The sequence below is a fragment of the Spermophilus citellus genome (genome assembly GCF_964194105.1).
Source record: "Spermophilus citellus genome assembly, chromosome: 8".
Taxonomy (NCBI): Eukaryota; Metazoa; Chordata; class Mammalia; order Rodentia; family Sciuridae; genus Spermophilus; species Spermophilus citellus.
In genome coordinates this window covers 144,833,925-144,852,128 of record NC_138189.1, presented here as the reverse complement: position 1 = coordinate 144,852,128, position 18,204 = coordinate 144,833,925, and positions in this window count along the sequence as shown.

Below are 18,204 nucleotides of genomic sequence, written 5' to 3'. Positions count from 1 at the left end.
CCCTGAATGGGGTTGTTTTAGTTTCCCATTGACCTCAATAACAGGACATGATGATACTAAGAGATGACCTAAGGGATTCACTGCACTCCAGGTGAACTTTTCTTTATTTCCATTGAGGAGTAATGTTCAATTTCCCCTTGATAGTCAGAATCAATCACCCCTTACCTAACTGTAACTTCATGAAGATACCAAAGTGGCCAGTGGCACATCCTAACTCCAAGTTCACTGGGATCATTGTTGTGAATCTTGGTAGGAGCATTCCTCCCATCTTCTACCTATGACTTACAGACCAAAAGAGCATAATGTAATGGGGAAAGTAAGCAAAACTTCTGCTTGTCAGTCATAGGGAATAATGACAAATGGTACCAGTCCTTTATCCACTTGTTAGTTCCTGAACCCATTATGAATCTTAGCTATAGGAAAAACAGAACCACATAGTGGGTGCTGATTCACAGCATATAGAGCCTTCCAAAAAACCTTGCCTGAATATTGTGGTGTACTTCCACCTAGCTGGCAGTAATAACTGCATCTTCAGAAGGTCACTCCATCATTCCATCAAACCAGTTGCTTCAGGATAGTGGGGAACATGATAATATCAGTGAATCCCATGGACATGAACCAATTGCCATACTTCTTTGGTTGAGAAATGAGTTCCTTGGCAACACTGTGTGGAATACCAAGATGGTGTATAAAGTGTTCTATAGATACACGAATAGCAGCTTTGACAAAAGCATTATGTTCAGGGAAGATAAATCCACATGCAGAATGATTGTCTATTTCAGCAAGGATAAACTTTTGCCCTTTGCGTGATGAAATGTTTCAATGTACTTAACCTGTCACCAAGTCACTGGCTGATCATTGCTATAATGGTGCCATATCAAGGGCTTAGTATCTGTCTCTGCTGCTGGCATATTGGGCACTCAGCAATGGTCACAGATGGCTAGGACAGCCTTGGTGAGAAGACTATGTTGCTGAGTCCATGCAAACATCCATTCCTGCCACGATGGGTGCACTTTCCATGATCCTACTGACCAATGACAAAAGTGACTAGGGAAAGAAGGTGATGGCGATCCACAGACAGGGTCATCCTACACACTTGACTTTTTTTTCTTTGTTTTCAATTTGTTCTAATTAGTTACACATGGCAACAGAATGCACTTTGTCACTTTATATATAAATGGAATATAACTTCTCATTCTTCTGGTTGTATAAGATGTAGAATCATGCCAGTCGTGTAGTCATGTATACACATAGGGTAATAATATCCAGTTCATTCTACTATTCTTCCTCCTCCCATACCCCCTTCCCCACCTTCACTCTCTTCTGCCCAATCCAATGTAATTCTATTCTTCTGTAGCCCCCACCACTTACTGTGAATTAGCATCTGCATGTCAGAGAAAACATTCAGATTTTGTTTTGTGCGGATTGGCTTATTTCGCTTAGTATGATATTCTCCAGCAACATCCATTTACCAGCAAATGCCATCATTTTTTTCTTTTTATAAGGCTGAGTAATATTCACTTGATTTTTAAATTCCTCCTCTGCTGAGACCATCTTTTGGTGAGCATTTACATGGACACAAGTATCTTCAACTATGCCCATTTGAAGATGGCCATCCACAGTAGGTCTTCCCCAAATTGATCTTTGTCACCAATTTTCTAAGCATGTGTTTTCCAAGTTCCTGTCCATCCCATCAAACCATTGGCTATAGTCCTTGAGTCAGAATACATCTGGCCCTTTTCCCCCTTCTAAGAAACCAAGTGTACCTCCAAGCTCTGCCCCGTTGTGTGAAGATTTTATTTCATCACTCTTCTTCATCCATGTCTCAGAAAGGGGCTGTAGTGCTATAGATATCCCCTTCTTGGTGGTACCCACAGAACCATTTGGAAACCAGGACCTGGTCTTCATTTGTTTTCTGTCAGCTGATCATAGGGCACACCCCATGATACCACAGATTTACTCTGGGTGGGGAGTGGGGGCAGAAGGCATTGTAGCCAAAGCAGGAACCATGGGCATTTGGGCCACTACTCCATGTAATTTACTTATGCTTCTGGACCCACCCAGGCCTGATTATGTGTAGACAACTTCCATTTGATGATGAACTATTGCTGTGAACATCCAACATGATGACTTGGTGGGTAAGATGACACCCATTCCATGATGTGCAGTTCAGATCACATGGTAACTTCATGGCCCATTCTCCAGTCTTCAGTTTCCACTAAGGCCCAGTAGCAGGTCAACAGCTATTTCTCAAAGGGAGAGGAGTTGGCTATGAATGTTGGCAGGACATTGCTCCAAATTCCCAGGGCTTCCTCCGTGTTTCACCTATGGTCACCTGCCAAAGTCTCCAGAGAGCACCCCTATCTACTACTGACACCTCAATGGCCCTGCTGGATCATATGGTACAAGTTTCAGAGCCATATGCAAAGCAATCAAGACCTTTTCAGAGCCATCCTCTGGGCCCCACTCAAAATTAGTAGCTTTTCAAGTCACTAGATAGATGGGCCAGAGTAACATACCCAAGTGAAGAATATATTGCCTCCAAAATTCAAATAGGCATATAGGTATTATGCTTCTTTCCTATTTTTAGGAGGTGCCAGATGCAACAACTTATCCTTTACCTTAGAAGCAATATCTCAGTATGCCCCATATCAAAGTACTCCTAGAAATTTTGCTAAAGTAGAAGTCCCTTGAATTTTAGTTGGATTTCTCATTCCCTGACATGCAAATGCTTCACAAGCCTAGCATGATTGCTACCTATTGCTCCCTTAGTTTAATCAACATAATGTCCTCAAAATAATAGGCCAGTGTGATATCTTATGGAACAGAAAGGTGTTCAAGATCTCTGTGAATTAAGTTGAGACACAGGGCTGGAGAGCTGATGTACTCTGAGGTAGAACGGCAAAGATGTATTGTTGGTCTTTAACCCTGAAAGAACATTGTTTTGGGTGAGCCTTAAAAATAGATATGGGGGAAAAAGGGCATGCCCTAGATCAATATCTGCATACAGGCTACCAGAAGATGTAACCAGTCCATGCGAAGAAACCACATCCAATAAAACAGCTGCAGAGGGATTAACAACTTGACTAAGAATATGATAAACAGCCATGATTCTCCAAGATTTACTTGTGTCCTTCACAGGTCAAATAGGAAAGTCTTAAGGTTTGGGTGTGGTGTCCCCCCAAAGAAATATTCAAAGATGAAATGATTATGTTATAAAAGCTCTAGCCTAATCTGTCCCCCTAGTTTGAATGGACTGACTGCATGGTAACTGCAGGCAGATGGAGTATTACTGGAGGAGGTTGGGTGGTCACTGGAGATGTGCATCTTCTGTCTGATATCCCTTCTTTCTCCCAATATGTTCTGCTAATTGTACATTCTGAGTCTATGGAAATAACCACAGTTTGAGTTTGGTAACTCCCTGTGAGTCGGACATTAACTAAAACTTCACTGATCACCTGACCTACTTAAGCCCCATTTTTGAGTGAAGGGCCACAATGTCATTTTGGATTCCCCAGGGTCAACATTAATTCACAACCAGTGTTCAGCAATATGCAGTTATCGTGGTGAAAAGTTTTAGGTCCCTTTGTGGGAGGCTGAGAGAAAGAAAACCGGTAAAACTTTTTAGTATATTATCCAGGTCCTTCCTCAAGGAAACCTGAACTTCCCTTCATTCAAGGGATTCGGAATCCATAGATTAGCTCAAGTTTGGGAACACATTTGAGAGGCCATGATCCTCTGATGTTGGAACTTAAGGCAGACTTCTGTACATTTGTACCAGAATGTGGTGGGTTTCCTATCTATTTAACTTCTGGGGAGCATCAGGATTGATTAGTCAATGCCACATATGTACTTGAGTCAGAACATTGTGTTTATTACTTCTCTTTGGTGCCTACTATGGGAAATATGACACCTTGCCTTTGGTGGTGTTTACTTCCACTTGGATCCTGTCACTCTCAGATGCCATTGAACTGTTATGGTTTGCATATGAGGTATTCCCCAAAAGGTCACAGGTGAGACAATGCAAGAAGGTTCAGAGGAGAAATGATTGGGTTGTCGGGGTCTTAACCCAATTGGTGAATTAATCCCCTGATAGGGATTAACTGAGTGGTAACTGAAACAGTCAGGTGTGGCTGAAGAAGGTGAGAATTGGGTGCTTGGCTTTAGGGGTGTGTATTTGTATCTGGATAGTGGAGACTCACTCTCTGCTTCGTAATCATCATATGAGCTGTTTTCCTCTGCTACATACCTTCACCATAATGTTCTGCCTGACCTCAAGCCCTGAGGAATGGAGCCAGCCTTCTATGTACTAGGACGTCTGAAAGCCATCGCCCTCAAATGAGCTTCCCCTCCTCTACAATTGAACCTTTATTCACAGCAGCAAAAATGCTGACTAAAACATAGATCCATCACATTTAAGTTTCCCAGTTGAGTGACACAGGCTTCTACCACGTCTAACATGCAGAGAAAAGCAATGACAGAGTTCTTCAAGGATGCCAGTGCTCCTCTCACAAATCTGAATTTTTTCTTTTCTTTTTTTTTTTTTTTTTTTTTGCTTTTGGGTACCAGGGATTACAGTCAGGGGCACCCAACCACCAAGCCACATCCCCAGCCCTACTTTGTATTTTATTTAGAGACAGGATCTCACTGAGTTGCTTAGCACTTCACTTTTGCTAAGGTTGGCTTTGAACCCACAATCCTCCTGTCTCAGCCTCCTGAGACACTGGGATTACAGGTGTATGCCACTGCATCTGGCACAAATCTGATTCTTAAACTATCCGTGAGAGGCATATCTTCTTGATTCTCTAAATGTAAAGGATAAAGTCTCACGTGGTAAATTCATCAAAGCATCTTCACTTCTCTGAGCCTCTGAGTCCTGTTATTTACAGAAAACAAAGGGAGTCAGGCCTTTCCAGCTCATTCATAGTAGGCTAGTTTTTGAACCATATTTCAGTCAACCAACCAAATAAACTATAAGTTAGTTTCTTCGAACAGGGCAAACTGCTATATTAAATCCAGAATCTTTGCTTAATGGGCCCAGATCAATAAATTTGTCCTGTTGAAATATTATGTACCTTATACCATTGTCCCTCACCCTTAAAATTCATTCTTATGAGCATTCCCCAGAATTCTGATTGTATGATTTACAATACTCAAAAAGTTCCCTTGTGGTGTAGTATTCCTACTCATAGATCACACTGTGCATCTCACCTTTAGGGGAATACTTAGAAAGCTTAGACTTGTATCAAGTTATAGACGCAAAAATGTGTCATGAGGATGGATCCCAAAGAGTATCAATATTGTTTTGTTCAGCAACTGCATCATGGAAGCACATTCCCGTTTCCACAGGCAATTCAGGAATAGTTCTCTTAGCCGAAGTTGTAGAGGAAAACAGCCCAGAGGGTAGGAATGGGGATGCCGTGCCCTGTAGCAAAATAATAAAAATGTAGGAGTTCAATGTTCCCTGTTTTTTCAGTGTCCTCCCATATACCTCCACCCTAATTTACAGGATCCTGTTTGTTTCCAGGCAGTGACCTCACTTTCACTGCAGATATACTTTGAGGCTGGGAGCTAAAGTCACGTTGCAATTGAGTCAATTGCAGAATGATTCTGTTTGATTTTTGTCAGCCTCAGCCCTATGGCTACAAGAGAAAACATTCTCCTTCAGAGCAACTGAGAAGACTTAATATTGGTTATGTGCATCAGAAGCTGAGAAATTGAATCTCTGGGCTCATTCTTCTCCTTTGTGTCTCTGTCCAGTGAAGCCAATAAAACTAACCTATATCATTATACATTGTAGTTTTCCAGAAATGTTCAGAAGTATCACGTATAGCATTGTTAATCTCCCTGTCCCTCACAAGTTGTGAATTAGGAGCATTAAATGCATTTACTTTGTACAGCTCTTTTAACAGTTCACACCACGAATTATCAGTGCTTCCATACTTCCAGAAGAAGAGAATTAAGCAACTCTAAAACCTAAAAGAAATTAGAGTCAACTCCAAAAAACCTCAAGACCCAACTGAGAAAATTCATCTATATATATTGTTCATTAGATTAATTTCCATGATCAGAAGCTGGATAATCCGTAATGGTTATCAGTAAGCAGGAGAGCTGGAGGTTCTGTCCAAGGTGTTGGAGCCCCAGAAAAAGAGGAACCAACCATGAAGCCCCACTTTAGAACTGGAGACCTTGGAATTCCCTAGATAGTTGCTGGTCAGAGTCTGGTTTGGAAGAGTGTTGGAGGTGGAGTCCAACATCCTCACCTACTCAGAAAAATTGAGCTTGATTGCTTTGACTTCCTCCTCCTGCTTTCTTTCCCCATCCAGAACCCTGACCAGCTGGATTGTACTGCTGAAATTTAAGGCTGATTTCACCCCTCATTTTGGTGTCCCCTACACCCATGAGTAAGTATATCCACAAGTCTCTGAATTATAGATATCTCTCAATCTAGTCAAGTAAAAAACCAAATTAATCATCACAATTAGCAAATACACATATTTCCCCTTCCTCTTCTCAGTGAAGGATATACACCCAAAAAAGTGAATAATCATTTCTTCTATGAATTATGAATTCATTTTAGCAAAAGAAGATAATATAGGTCAATTATGAATAATTTGTCCCTAGAGGTCTCCCTTTTAGGAAGTATGATGACCCCCATAGTACCCCCAATGTATTAGGTTTCAAGTAATGAAGTGTAGTCTCCTTAATGCATTTTACTTAATGAATTAAAAAATGTATTCTAGACAGTTTACTTTTGGGAAAGTAGAAACCAACCTAAGTTTCAACTAGTTTAGTGGATTTTTCTGCTTAGTTTATAAAAAAAAAATCTCAAGAAGTCATGAGTGTGTTCACATGGACATAATTATTTTATGAAATAAGCAATCTCTCTCTCTCTCTCTCTCTCTCTCTCTCTCTCTCTCTCTCTCTCTTTCTCTCTCTCTCTTGTAGGGAATTAATACAGGGGTGCTCTACCACTAACCTACATCCCCACCCCATTTTTTCTACTTTTTTAGAGTTTGTTTGTTTTAGTGCATCATAGATATACATAAAGGTGACATTCACTGAGGTATACTTTTATATGTACATAGGATGTTTCACTTAGTTCCTTCCATTATCCTCTCCTTATCCAATCCCTCCTACCTCCCTCATAATCCCCTTATACTACTGATTTCCAGTTTCCTTTCATGATGTTCTCCACACACACACTTTTATTTTTTCCTTATTTTTCTCTAGCTTCCTCATATGAGAGAAAACATTTGACCCTTGAATTTCTGGGTCTGGCTTAATTCATGTACCCTGTTATTCTGTATTTCCCTCTGTTTAGCAGCAAATGCCATAATTTTATTCTTCTTTAAGGTAAAGTAACACACCATTGTGTATATAGACCATATTTCCCTTATGCATAAATCTGTTGATGGGCACCTGGGCTGGTTCCATAACTATTGTGAATTACACTGCTATAAATATTGATATTCTTGATAATGGTTTACTTCCCAATAATTTTGTTTGTCCTATCTTAAGAGTTTGAGATGATGAAATCATTAGTTCACTTATTCCATTTATATAGGAAATATTCTATCTTCAAAGTAGCTGATTCACAGATGACATATCCTTTCTTTCTTATAGATAGCTTAACACAGCCCTCCTCCAAGAGAACTAGCCTTATTTAACGGTTCATTTTGATTCCTTAGAAACTTATAGACTAGAATAAAATGTTCCTTGCATAATTCCTTCAGGGCTGGATAATTTACCTTACCAGTGTTTTAATATTCAACACTTAAGAAAACATAGAATCTCTGGCATTCTTATTTGAATTAAACCTTTATTTCCACTGTTTGAGTAAACTAAGTAATTAGACAAACATGATATGACACAGCTCAGGAAAAAGCTATCCAAGAAAAATGTATACAGTAAGATTAGTTGACCTGAAACAAATAAATGTAAACAAAAGAAGTGGAGAAAGCCAATATCCTCATCATGTAGAATTCTTTCATTCTGGGCAGTCAGTATGTATAAAATACATGTAGAAATCTTCATAATGATATCACAGTAAGAAATTTCTTTTAATTTTTTTGTTAAGGGCATTAGATGAAGTGTATTTCTCTAAGATGAAGCTCCAAAATACTCTAGTTTATTTTGGTACTGTTGCTTTAAAACCACTAATTGTTTCCATTAAGCTACTGACATTCTGGAATCATTGATTAAACACATCCATGGTGCATTAAACAATGACAAGATATACTACTCTAATCTGGATATATTGCATTGCTTTTGGTCAAGCTTAAATATAAATAAATGTCCATCTTAAAAGATAACATTGAATAAGTAACAAACAGATTCTAGAACTTGGATTAAATATGAAATAACATATACTGGAAATTGAGGTAAAACAGGAAAAGGAAGAGTCCCTCATCTTGCCAGAATCTTTGTCACTGTCCACTAAAAACAAAAGGGGGAAAGCTTAGATGAGTCCAGTTAGTGCAACACGGAGATTAAAGTGTCAGACTGACAGCATCAAAGGGAAGAGAATGAAGCGGTGATGTCATCCACAGATTGGAACTGAGGCCATGATGAGAGGTTCCCGCAGGGCAGGAGAGGGAGGCTCTGATTAGAGCACCTTGTTTGTACTGTGAGGGCACCAAAGTGGCAAATGTGCCTGGATCAAATGGGGCAGAAGGCAATGGGTAATGGAGCACTCCCGCTCACTGGAATGTAAGCCGAGATGCTGATGCTGTGTTGGAGGCCAATGCACACATCCCCATCTGGCAGCTGCGAAGAAGAAAAAAAAGTTGGGGAAAGAAATAATTTTAATCACTTGAAAGCTAGCTGATTATGATACCACCAAAGTATGATACAGCATTCGCAATTGTTGCCTGGGCTGTAAAAATCACATGTCTTTTAGAACAGGCAGACAGCCCCAGTCGCTCCTTCCCATGCCTGACAGCGTCCTATTCATACGACACAGTCCTATCAGGTCCTTTCGTTCGTAAGGCGATTTCCTTTGAATTTGGAAAAATGTAAATCTCTATATGTTAAATTATTTTCATGTGTGTCTTATCTCTTTGGCATCCACTACCTAAGAAGGATTCGTGTAATAGCTGTTTTTTTTTTTTTTCCTGCGATTGTGTTTCCAAGGATTTTGTATTCCAGAAGAATCAATTTCATTTGAAAGTAAAGTCTTAAAGCTTCTGTCTAACTCGTTTGATTCAATTCTTTCCCACTTCATTCAGGAGTCGCAGTGCTTGTGAATGACAAGTGAGCATATTCTTGAATACTGAAACACCTAAATAAAATATTCCCTAATATAGCACAGTGATACCATTTCAATCAAAGTATGGGAAGTATTTGATCACTGTATTTCAATTAAAATATAGAAGGTGTTTTTCATTACAGGACCTGGGAATGGTGGCACACAGCTGTAGTTCTACCTACTCAAGAAGCTGAAGTGAGAGGATTACCCAAGCCCAGGAGTTTCAGGCCAACCTGGGGAACATAAAAGCCTGTCTCAAAAAACACAAACAGAAGAAAACAAAAAGCACACCAAAATAAAATTAAATATACACATCACTGTTATTATCATTATTTTGGAGGTGGGTTCCAGGGATTGAAGACAGGGACACTCATCCACTGAGCCACATCCACAACCCTTTGTATATTTTATTTGGAAACAGTGTGTCATTAAGCTGCATAAGACCTCACTCAATTGCTTAGGATCTCGCTAAATTGCTGAAGCTAGCTTTGATCTCACGATCCTCCTGCCTCAGCCTCTGGAGCCTCTGAGATTACAGGCGTGCACCACCGCTTCTGGTTAGTATTATTAATATTAATAGCTACGAATGCAACTCCTTTGTCCAAGGAAGTGTGCTAGTCACTTTCTATTTACTCTTTTTCATTCCAACAACAGCCATATAATTGGAAATTGCCACAGTGGGATAAGATTTGCTGGTGACTCGGAGAAGAAATAAATGTAGTTTTCAAATGAAAGCAAGATTAATGGTTATGAGAAGAGGGCAGAGTTGTATTGTTTGCTTACAATTCTTCCTCATTTTTCTTTTGTGCTATGGCTGCCTCTCCATAGAAGGAATAAATCCTGAGGCTTGTTGAGTTGGAATGTGGTCCTAGGGCTTGCTTTAGCCCAAAGAATATTAGCAGACATGAACAAAGGAGACACATAAAATGTACTCATACTTTCTGGTTTTCACTGTTGACTTTTTGCCATTCACTTAGAGAAATATGCTCCAGGTGGCCACTGATCCCAGCCATGAGCAGATCAGTGGAGCGGATGGAAATCTAATATAGGGCCATCAGCCAAGTGCAGCTGATCTGTAACTGAGCTCAGCAGAGCCACAGCTTACTCAATGAAGAACAAGTAAGGAAACTTTGGTATTAATTATTATGCAGCATTATTTTGTCAATAGTACTCCTAAGTAACATTTTGCCCACCTGAATGTACACAAAGAAAAGTCTTGATAAAATATGTACAATACGTAATTGAAAGAACTTATCCCTTTAAGCAGAGATTATAGTGACCTGTATTATTAACTTCCTCCATTGTTATTCTGCTCACCGATTCTCCATGAAAGAGTTTTGCATGGGCTACTAACTTGCTAAATTTCTGTAGAATGTTTTTAGTAATTTGTTCTCACAAGAGCAACAGCGGGTGGAGAAAACTAGGCTTATACCTCCTGAGGACTGATACAGATTGATGTGGATTATACATCTTTTTTTTTCCAGGTCTTTGAGAAGACCTTTTTTTATCTTATATTTATTGTGGACTTTTTTATTTTTGCTATTATTTCATTTCATACTTTTCTAGCAACCATCAAATATTTGAGTCTTAAAAATTTCTTTTCTTTCATTAAATCTTAAATTTTAAGTATGCATATGTTGAAGCATAAACACAAATATGTGAGAAAGAAAAGAACAAATTTTGTTCATTTGGTCAGGATATTTTTCGACTTAGTGGGACCACAAAAAGAAACTGCATTAATATTTTATAAATTATAAAATTCAAATGGTTCTGGTAAAATTCAAAACTGTATAATACCTTACTCTCAGGGAAACACAGTTTTAATAAACACAAGGAAATGTCCTTTAATAAGAACTGACAATACAAACATAAATAATAAATTAAATTATAAATTTGTTTGTACAAATTATAACTCTCTTCCAAATACATGACTGAGACTCACACACGAAACTATACCAGATTACTTTCTTGAGTATTGCCCACAAACTAAAGATCAACCATATACATTTAGACTCCTTTAGGTAGGGAAATGTCTAGTTCATAATAGTCTATCCTAAAGCTTATTTTAGTTATTCAATTGTGTTTTACTTTTCTGGTAAATCATTAACCACTTGCTAGTAAAAGAATAGCTTATTTCTTATGCTCATATTCTTATATCCTTGCATGACTAAAACTATATTTTTCAAATCTAAATAGGTACTATAAGACTTAAAATGACATCCTGATATTATATTAATTTATAATACACATTTCACAAGTTAGGTTTAAAGTCAATATTTCAATTTTTAACTTTTTGTTTTACTGATTGAAAATCAGTGTGCAGTCCATTAACATTAGGTATTTAGCTCACTCCTGGTTCAAGTAAGAGTTTTTTTTTCCTCAAGGATTAAATGTCAAATGTATTCATCAAATTCAAATGTACTAGATTTATTAATATTATAAAAGGAAATGTTAGAATATATTTGTAAAAAGAATATTTTCCTTCTGACTTGTTTTCTTGTTAATGTCAGTGTATTCAGACATGTGTCAATAAGAACTTCTTCTACATATTATAACTGGTGTTTTAACTGACTCACATGCAAATATTTCCATTAAAATATAATTTTAAACTCATGTAAAGCCCATACATACTAAAATTAAAATGAAATTTAAAATATTTGATCTTAATAATAATATTTCATATTGAAAAATATAAATTTGGATAAAAAAATGATTCACCATGATTCATGGTAAGTTAAATCATAAATCTGGAAAAATTCTTATTTTAAAAATTTACAATACTGTTATTTTTAAGCATGTACAGAAATATTTAAACAACTATATTTAATTTATTGAGGAAGGCCAATATTCTATATTCTAAAATCAATAAAATAACCTTATTTTCTGAATATGTTATCTTACTTGATTTAGTTAGAACTACTGAAATAAATGTCACAACAAGGTTCCTATATTAGATAAAAATCATTTTAATAGTAGTTTTCATCATGAATTTTAACTCTGAAAACTATGCGAAAAATGTAACAGTATAGATGTGAGTTTCTGCACTCTGCATTCATTCATCTCTCATCAGTTTTTTAGTGAACAATGAGGCTTGCACTTGTATCATGAATAAAACATTTAAACAAAGTTAGACAAATACTTTCAGTTTCAATCTCTGATGAATCATTTGGAAACATGGGAAATATGAGAGCTTGGATTTAGAGATGAGATGAGTTATATTAAAGGATCTGGCAAAGTGCCAGACCTGTGGGAGCATCTGTGGGAATTTCTTTATCCTTCTAATTTCTCTGTAAAAATCTTCATATTGCCTCTGGGCTTACTTCTACACAAGTATGATGTAGAGAAAATGGCTTACTGTTGGCAGTCTAGATTCCTATGGAACTAAAATAAAGTCATAGGCATGGGACTTGATCTAACCAGTTCCATGAACCACATTAAAGTGGCTATTAATCAATTAAAAAAAACATTTTCCACTGAAGCAATTAACATGCTTAGATTTAATACAGCAATTTGTCCCAGGCTATTCAGAAAAGTGTTGGGATTTACAAGTTTCACTTTTGGAGACTGTGGTCTTTCACACACTCCCTCAAAATGAGACTCATCTAACTTCATATGGGACAAGTAATAATAAAACTTGTGTTATGTATTCAGTTAACTGCTTGATAGTGCTTTAATTCAACAAAACTTCTATATAGGAGTGTGCTATCCCTCTTACCTATTTATAGCACTTAGAGGTCTGAAATTAGGGTTTTCTTCACTTACGTGTGATTACAAATATAAAACCAGGAAGTCACAAAGCTTGAAGGAAGAAATCAATCTAGTCTTTCTCTGCTTTAACTATTTTGGAGAGCAAAGAACTTCCTTTCTTCCTAGGCTTTCAAAACTGAGCAGTATCTGTATCTGTATTTATTAAATGATTTTCACCATATCTCTTTAAAGTATCAATCCTGAGTTTTATGCCTATGAAGGATCAATCACCTGGTCAAGAAGATCATTTTATTTTATGTCTGCTATAGCTTTTAAGTGTGGAAAGTTATGGTATTATTTGGAGAAAGTGAGTTTGTTGGAATGAATATCTAACTTGCTTTTAGAGGATCAATTTTCTTGGGAATTGCTACTGGCATTAACAGTCATCTTTGAGTCTGCTCCTAGAAACTGGCTGATGAATTGGTTGGTATGCAGAATAATCAAAAGAGCTACTGGAGATAATGACATTTCTTTACAGGGAATTGCTTGAGGAAGATTTCTCTTTCAGCAAGTTGACAGCCACATAGGGTTAGAAAGTTTAAAAGGGGTTTTCCTTCCCTTTTGGCCTAAGGCAACACTATGAGCTCAAATGAGCTTTGTCCCTTGTAAGATGTTTGCTTTCTTCAGCAATTCTTAGTTTAATGGGCATAACAAGAACTGGCTTCTATTGTGTGTAACAGCAGCTCAGCATTTGCTCATGTTCTTACTATTCTTGAGAAAAATCAGATTTTCTTGCACACAACAGTTAAAACAATTTCCCATGTTAGCTAGTGTTTTAGGAGGCTCCTGACAAGTAACAGGATTAGGATTTTCTCTTTCTCATGCACTGTCCTCAATTTCCTTTCACACATTCATATAAGCATAATTAACAGTATAAATAAATGATGTTCTTTTAACTGTACTGTGTGAACTTAAATGACTCTTGTCTTTATCTATCTTCCTTGGCATATGTTTTTTTTTTCCTGGCTTCTTCAATGAATAAATATGCCAAGAAACTATAAGAATTACACAAACAGCAAGCCTCAAAATATTCCCAAGTAACATATTAGTTAGCATTCCTTACTATCACTTGCAAATGGAAATGTGTTCCTTTCATCTCTTCTTTCCTGTGCCCGTTGGTGTCTATTGCCTGGGATATCTCCATACCCATAGGATTTATCCCTCTTCTTATTTTCCAGCAACTGAATCAGGGATTTTAGTGGTAAAACGGGTGTTGAATTGAGTGAAGAAAAATACTGAGGGGGCATATATTGAAAAGGGCAGAGTTTATTGAAATGACTTTGCCAGAGGTTGTCTGGTGACCAACCACACTTTGCCCAGCTTATGTGCTAAATATATTTTATTTTATTTCCCTATTGTATCTATAAATTTTACAAACTATTCCTTCCTATCCAATACACTGTGTCTCATCTTAAGTTGGGTTTTAGTTTGATTTACAGGTATTTTGCCACCAGGAACCTTGATTGACATGAATCTGTATCTCTTTCATGGGGTCCTTATTTTCTTCTGTATACATTTAAACCATCCTTAATAAGCAAACCATTATTAGTTTGTTCTAAATGAATTGCAGCCAGCCATGCTTACCAAATTAACAGCCTAATTAACTGGATATACTCATGTATGTTTGCTACAAAGATTGAGCTAAAATGGAATGTGTAAGGCCCTGTCCTTAACCTTAGTAATTCTTGCTCTCCATATCCTTTCTAAATCTAAACAAATTTATTTTTATGTTATACATAAGTATTTCACTTTCTAATCTTTTTTCTTTATTTTTTACTTATTAGACTTATTTTATGTGTGAAGGCAGCACACTTAATCTCCATTTTTCCAAGATATGCTTTATATAGTATTATAGACACGTATAGCCATTTCTGGATATATCTTTTCTAAAATTTTTCAGAGTCAAATTCACCCTACCTTCTCCTCTTTTAGGATAATTTCAAAGTCCTTCAGATTGGATAAGGATTTTCAAAACTAGACCCTTTATAACCAAAGTAATTTCTAGGGGCTTATTTCAGAAATGGCATACTAAGGATTGAACCCAGAGGCACTCAGACGTTGAGCTAAACCACAGTCCTTTTATTTTTTAAAATTTTTATTCATTTATTTATTTATTTTGGGTTATGTACCAGGGATTGAACTAGGGGCTCTTGACCACTGAGCCACATCCCTAGCCTATTTTTGTATTTTAATTAGAGTAAGAGTCTTACTGAGTTGCTTAAGACCATGCTAAATTGCTGAAGTTGGCTTTGAACTCGAAATCTTCCTGTCTCAGCCTCCCAAGCTGCTGGGATTACAGGTATGTGCCACTGCAATAGGCATTTTGTTGTTGTTGTTGTTGTTGTTGTTGTTTGAAACAGGGTCTCCCTATGTTTCCCAGCCTGGCCTTGAACTTGGGATCCTCTGGACTCAACCTCCCAAATCACTGGGATTACAGCTGTGCACCATGCACGCTTCAGGATCTTCTTGACATCACAGCACATACAGGGTGGTCCCTCACACTCTCCATGCTGAGTTACTTATCATTCCTTAAATGTCCATGACAACTATATCTCAGCATATCAGCATTCATTAGACTGTATTATAATCCTGTAGTCATTTTTATGTCTCCCTTCTGAATACTCTCAACTTCCTGGAGAACAAACTTAATAAATGCATAGTTCCCTATCTTATCTATAAATTTTACAAACTATTCCTAATGCTATTCCTAACTATTCTAAATGCATATTAGAAAAATTGAAAGATAAATGACAAATCAGCAACAGAACAGGTTTTCTCATTTTAGAAAAGTATACATTTGTTTTAAATTTGATTATAATTGGAAAAATAATTGTTCAATTAAACTACCCATTTCTTATAGGTGTTATGTGTATTTTAACATGACCATATGATACATCTTTTATGAAATACATTGACTTTAATGTCATTTCATGAACCAGTCTCCATTATGTTGCTGGAAAGTACGTCATAGCAATAACCAAATGCAGTTGCCAGGTATTGACATTCTGATGGAAAGTTCCACCTTTTATGGAGCACTAATGGGAAATGGGACTCATGAGAAACAAGACCTGGGTTCATTTAGCTGGGGCATATTCTGTAGCTGGTTGAAAAAGAAGAAAATCCCATTACATTCATGGACTTCTGAACATGTTATGACACAAAATAATTGCATTTCTTGAAACAGAGTCACTTTAGTTTTATCTATTATCTATGAAACTGAAGTCTATTGCTTTTTATCATTTTTCATATGGTTAACCTATAAAGTTGACCTTGAAGTTACTGAACTATGTGACTATAAGTATAAAATATAAATTTTGAACAATTCTTAATTAAGGGTTTATAGTAATATGATTTTTCTAATATGAGTACATTTAAAATATCTAGAAAATCATTTTTCTAGATTATCAAAATCATATTTTCATTCAAAAATTTTTAAAAATTGCTATTTGGGGTAATTATAAAATAAACAAACAATAATATATTCTCTTTCAGCATACAGTAATGAAGCTATAAATCAAAGCTTATTGAGCCAATATTCCTTTTTTTCCTTTTCCCTAGATAATCATTAAACACACAATGACTGGCCATTTGAAATGTTCAGTGCTGAAGATACAGCAGTGAACAGATACAAACTTTCTGTCTCCAATAATTATTACTTCCATTTCCAAACACTAATATTTAGTAAATCACTAATGATATGCTCATAAACAGAACTAATACTGGGGTATAAACAAGGATGTAAAAGTATAAAACAGAAGTCAATGGCCTAGGCTCACCTTGCAAAATCCTTCCTGTCCTAAAATATACATGATGTTCAGGTGAATGGGGCGAGGAATCAATGAACAAGGATAACACATACAAAGCTTTCTTGGAGGGAAGCGGTGGGATGATGGTGTGTCCATCACAAGGTGGACAGCACTGGGAGACACAGCTGTGGAGCGCAGGGAAAAGACCATGCAGTGCTAGATTAACCTTAAAAATAGAATGCATAGTTTATCCCAAGAGCAGTAAGATTCTATTGAAAGGTGTCGTTGTTGCTTTGTGTGGTTATTATCATGGCAATCTGATGCAGTAAATTTGAATTTTGAAGACATAATTTTGACTACAGAATAAAGAAATATTAGGGAAGAAGTTTGGAGAGGACCTCTCGCGCATGTACCATGCGGGTGGTGAAATTTGGTTTTCCTCTGCGTGTGAAATAGGCTGGCTGGGAAATAATCTAAGAAAAAGAAAACAGAGAAGAAACCACAGGAAACAGAAAGTAATTTTAGAAAATGGGAGGAGGGCAGGGCAGGACAGCTCTTAGATCTTCGGGATCAAGCTTTCACACTAGAAAGAGAGCAGGAAAGAGCCTATACTTGCTTTATTTACATGGGGGAAGCATCAAAGGTTTTCCAAGGAATGAATGTTCTTTGCCAAATAAGGTAGGAGGTGGGATGTCCAGTTCCCAACAGTTATGCCCAACTCTGGAGCTTTGAGATTAGTCTCCCTAACTGATTGAAGACAGAGGTCATATGCATTGCAACCCATTAAGTGGGAGGAGCACTTAATAGTTTGCAATGGCAAACCTAAATCTCCCTGGCTCAAGGCCAACTGAAGATGCTCAAATAATTCATGGGTGGTGTCCCACAAGGACCCATTAGGTTCTCATCTTTCATGATTTTGTGTAATTATAATCTGTGGGGAGCCATTCTGACACGTGATTGGGTGACTCCCGTTAAGGGCCTGAGGCGCTCTGGCTGTGTCGGAGCTTTCCCGACCCTTTCCTGATGAGAGAGCCCATCCGTGTGGGGGTGTGCGTGACCACTGACCCTGGAGAACCAATCACTGACCCTGACCTTGGAGTGCAGCCCCCCCTCAACCTTCATTGGATGGAATTCTCCCCTGAATCTCTTGTCCCCCAAATAAAAGGCTACTCCCCGGCGTGTTCGCTCTCTCTCTCTCCTGCTAGCCCAGAGTAATCCTCGCTGCCCTGCTGGGCGGCTGGAGGCGGGAACCAGGGAGGCGAGCCTTCTCGGACCTAGCAATGTGAAATAAGGTACTGGTTTGTGTGTTTTATTTTGATCTCTTCTAACTAACTTAATGCCTAGAACCTCATTAATGAAACCACTGCGCAGGCCATGTGGTAGAATAATCTACATTCATGTTATCTGAGAACATTTCTTCAGCATTCAACTACATGAAATATCACATTGATATAATATTGA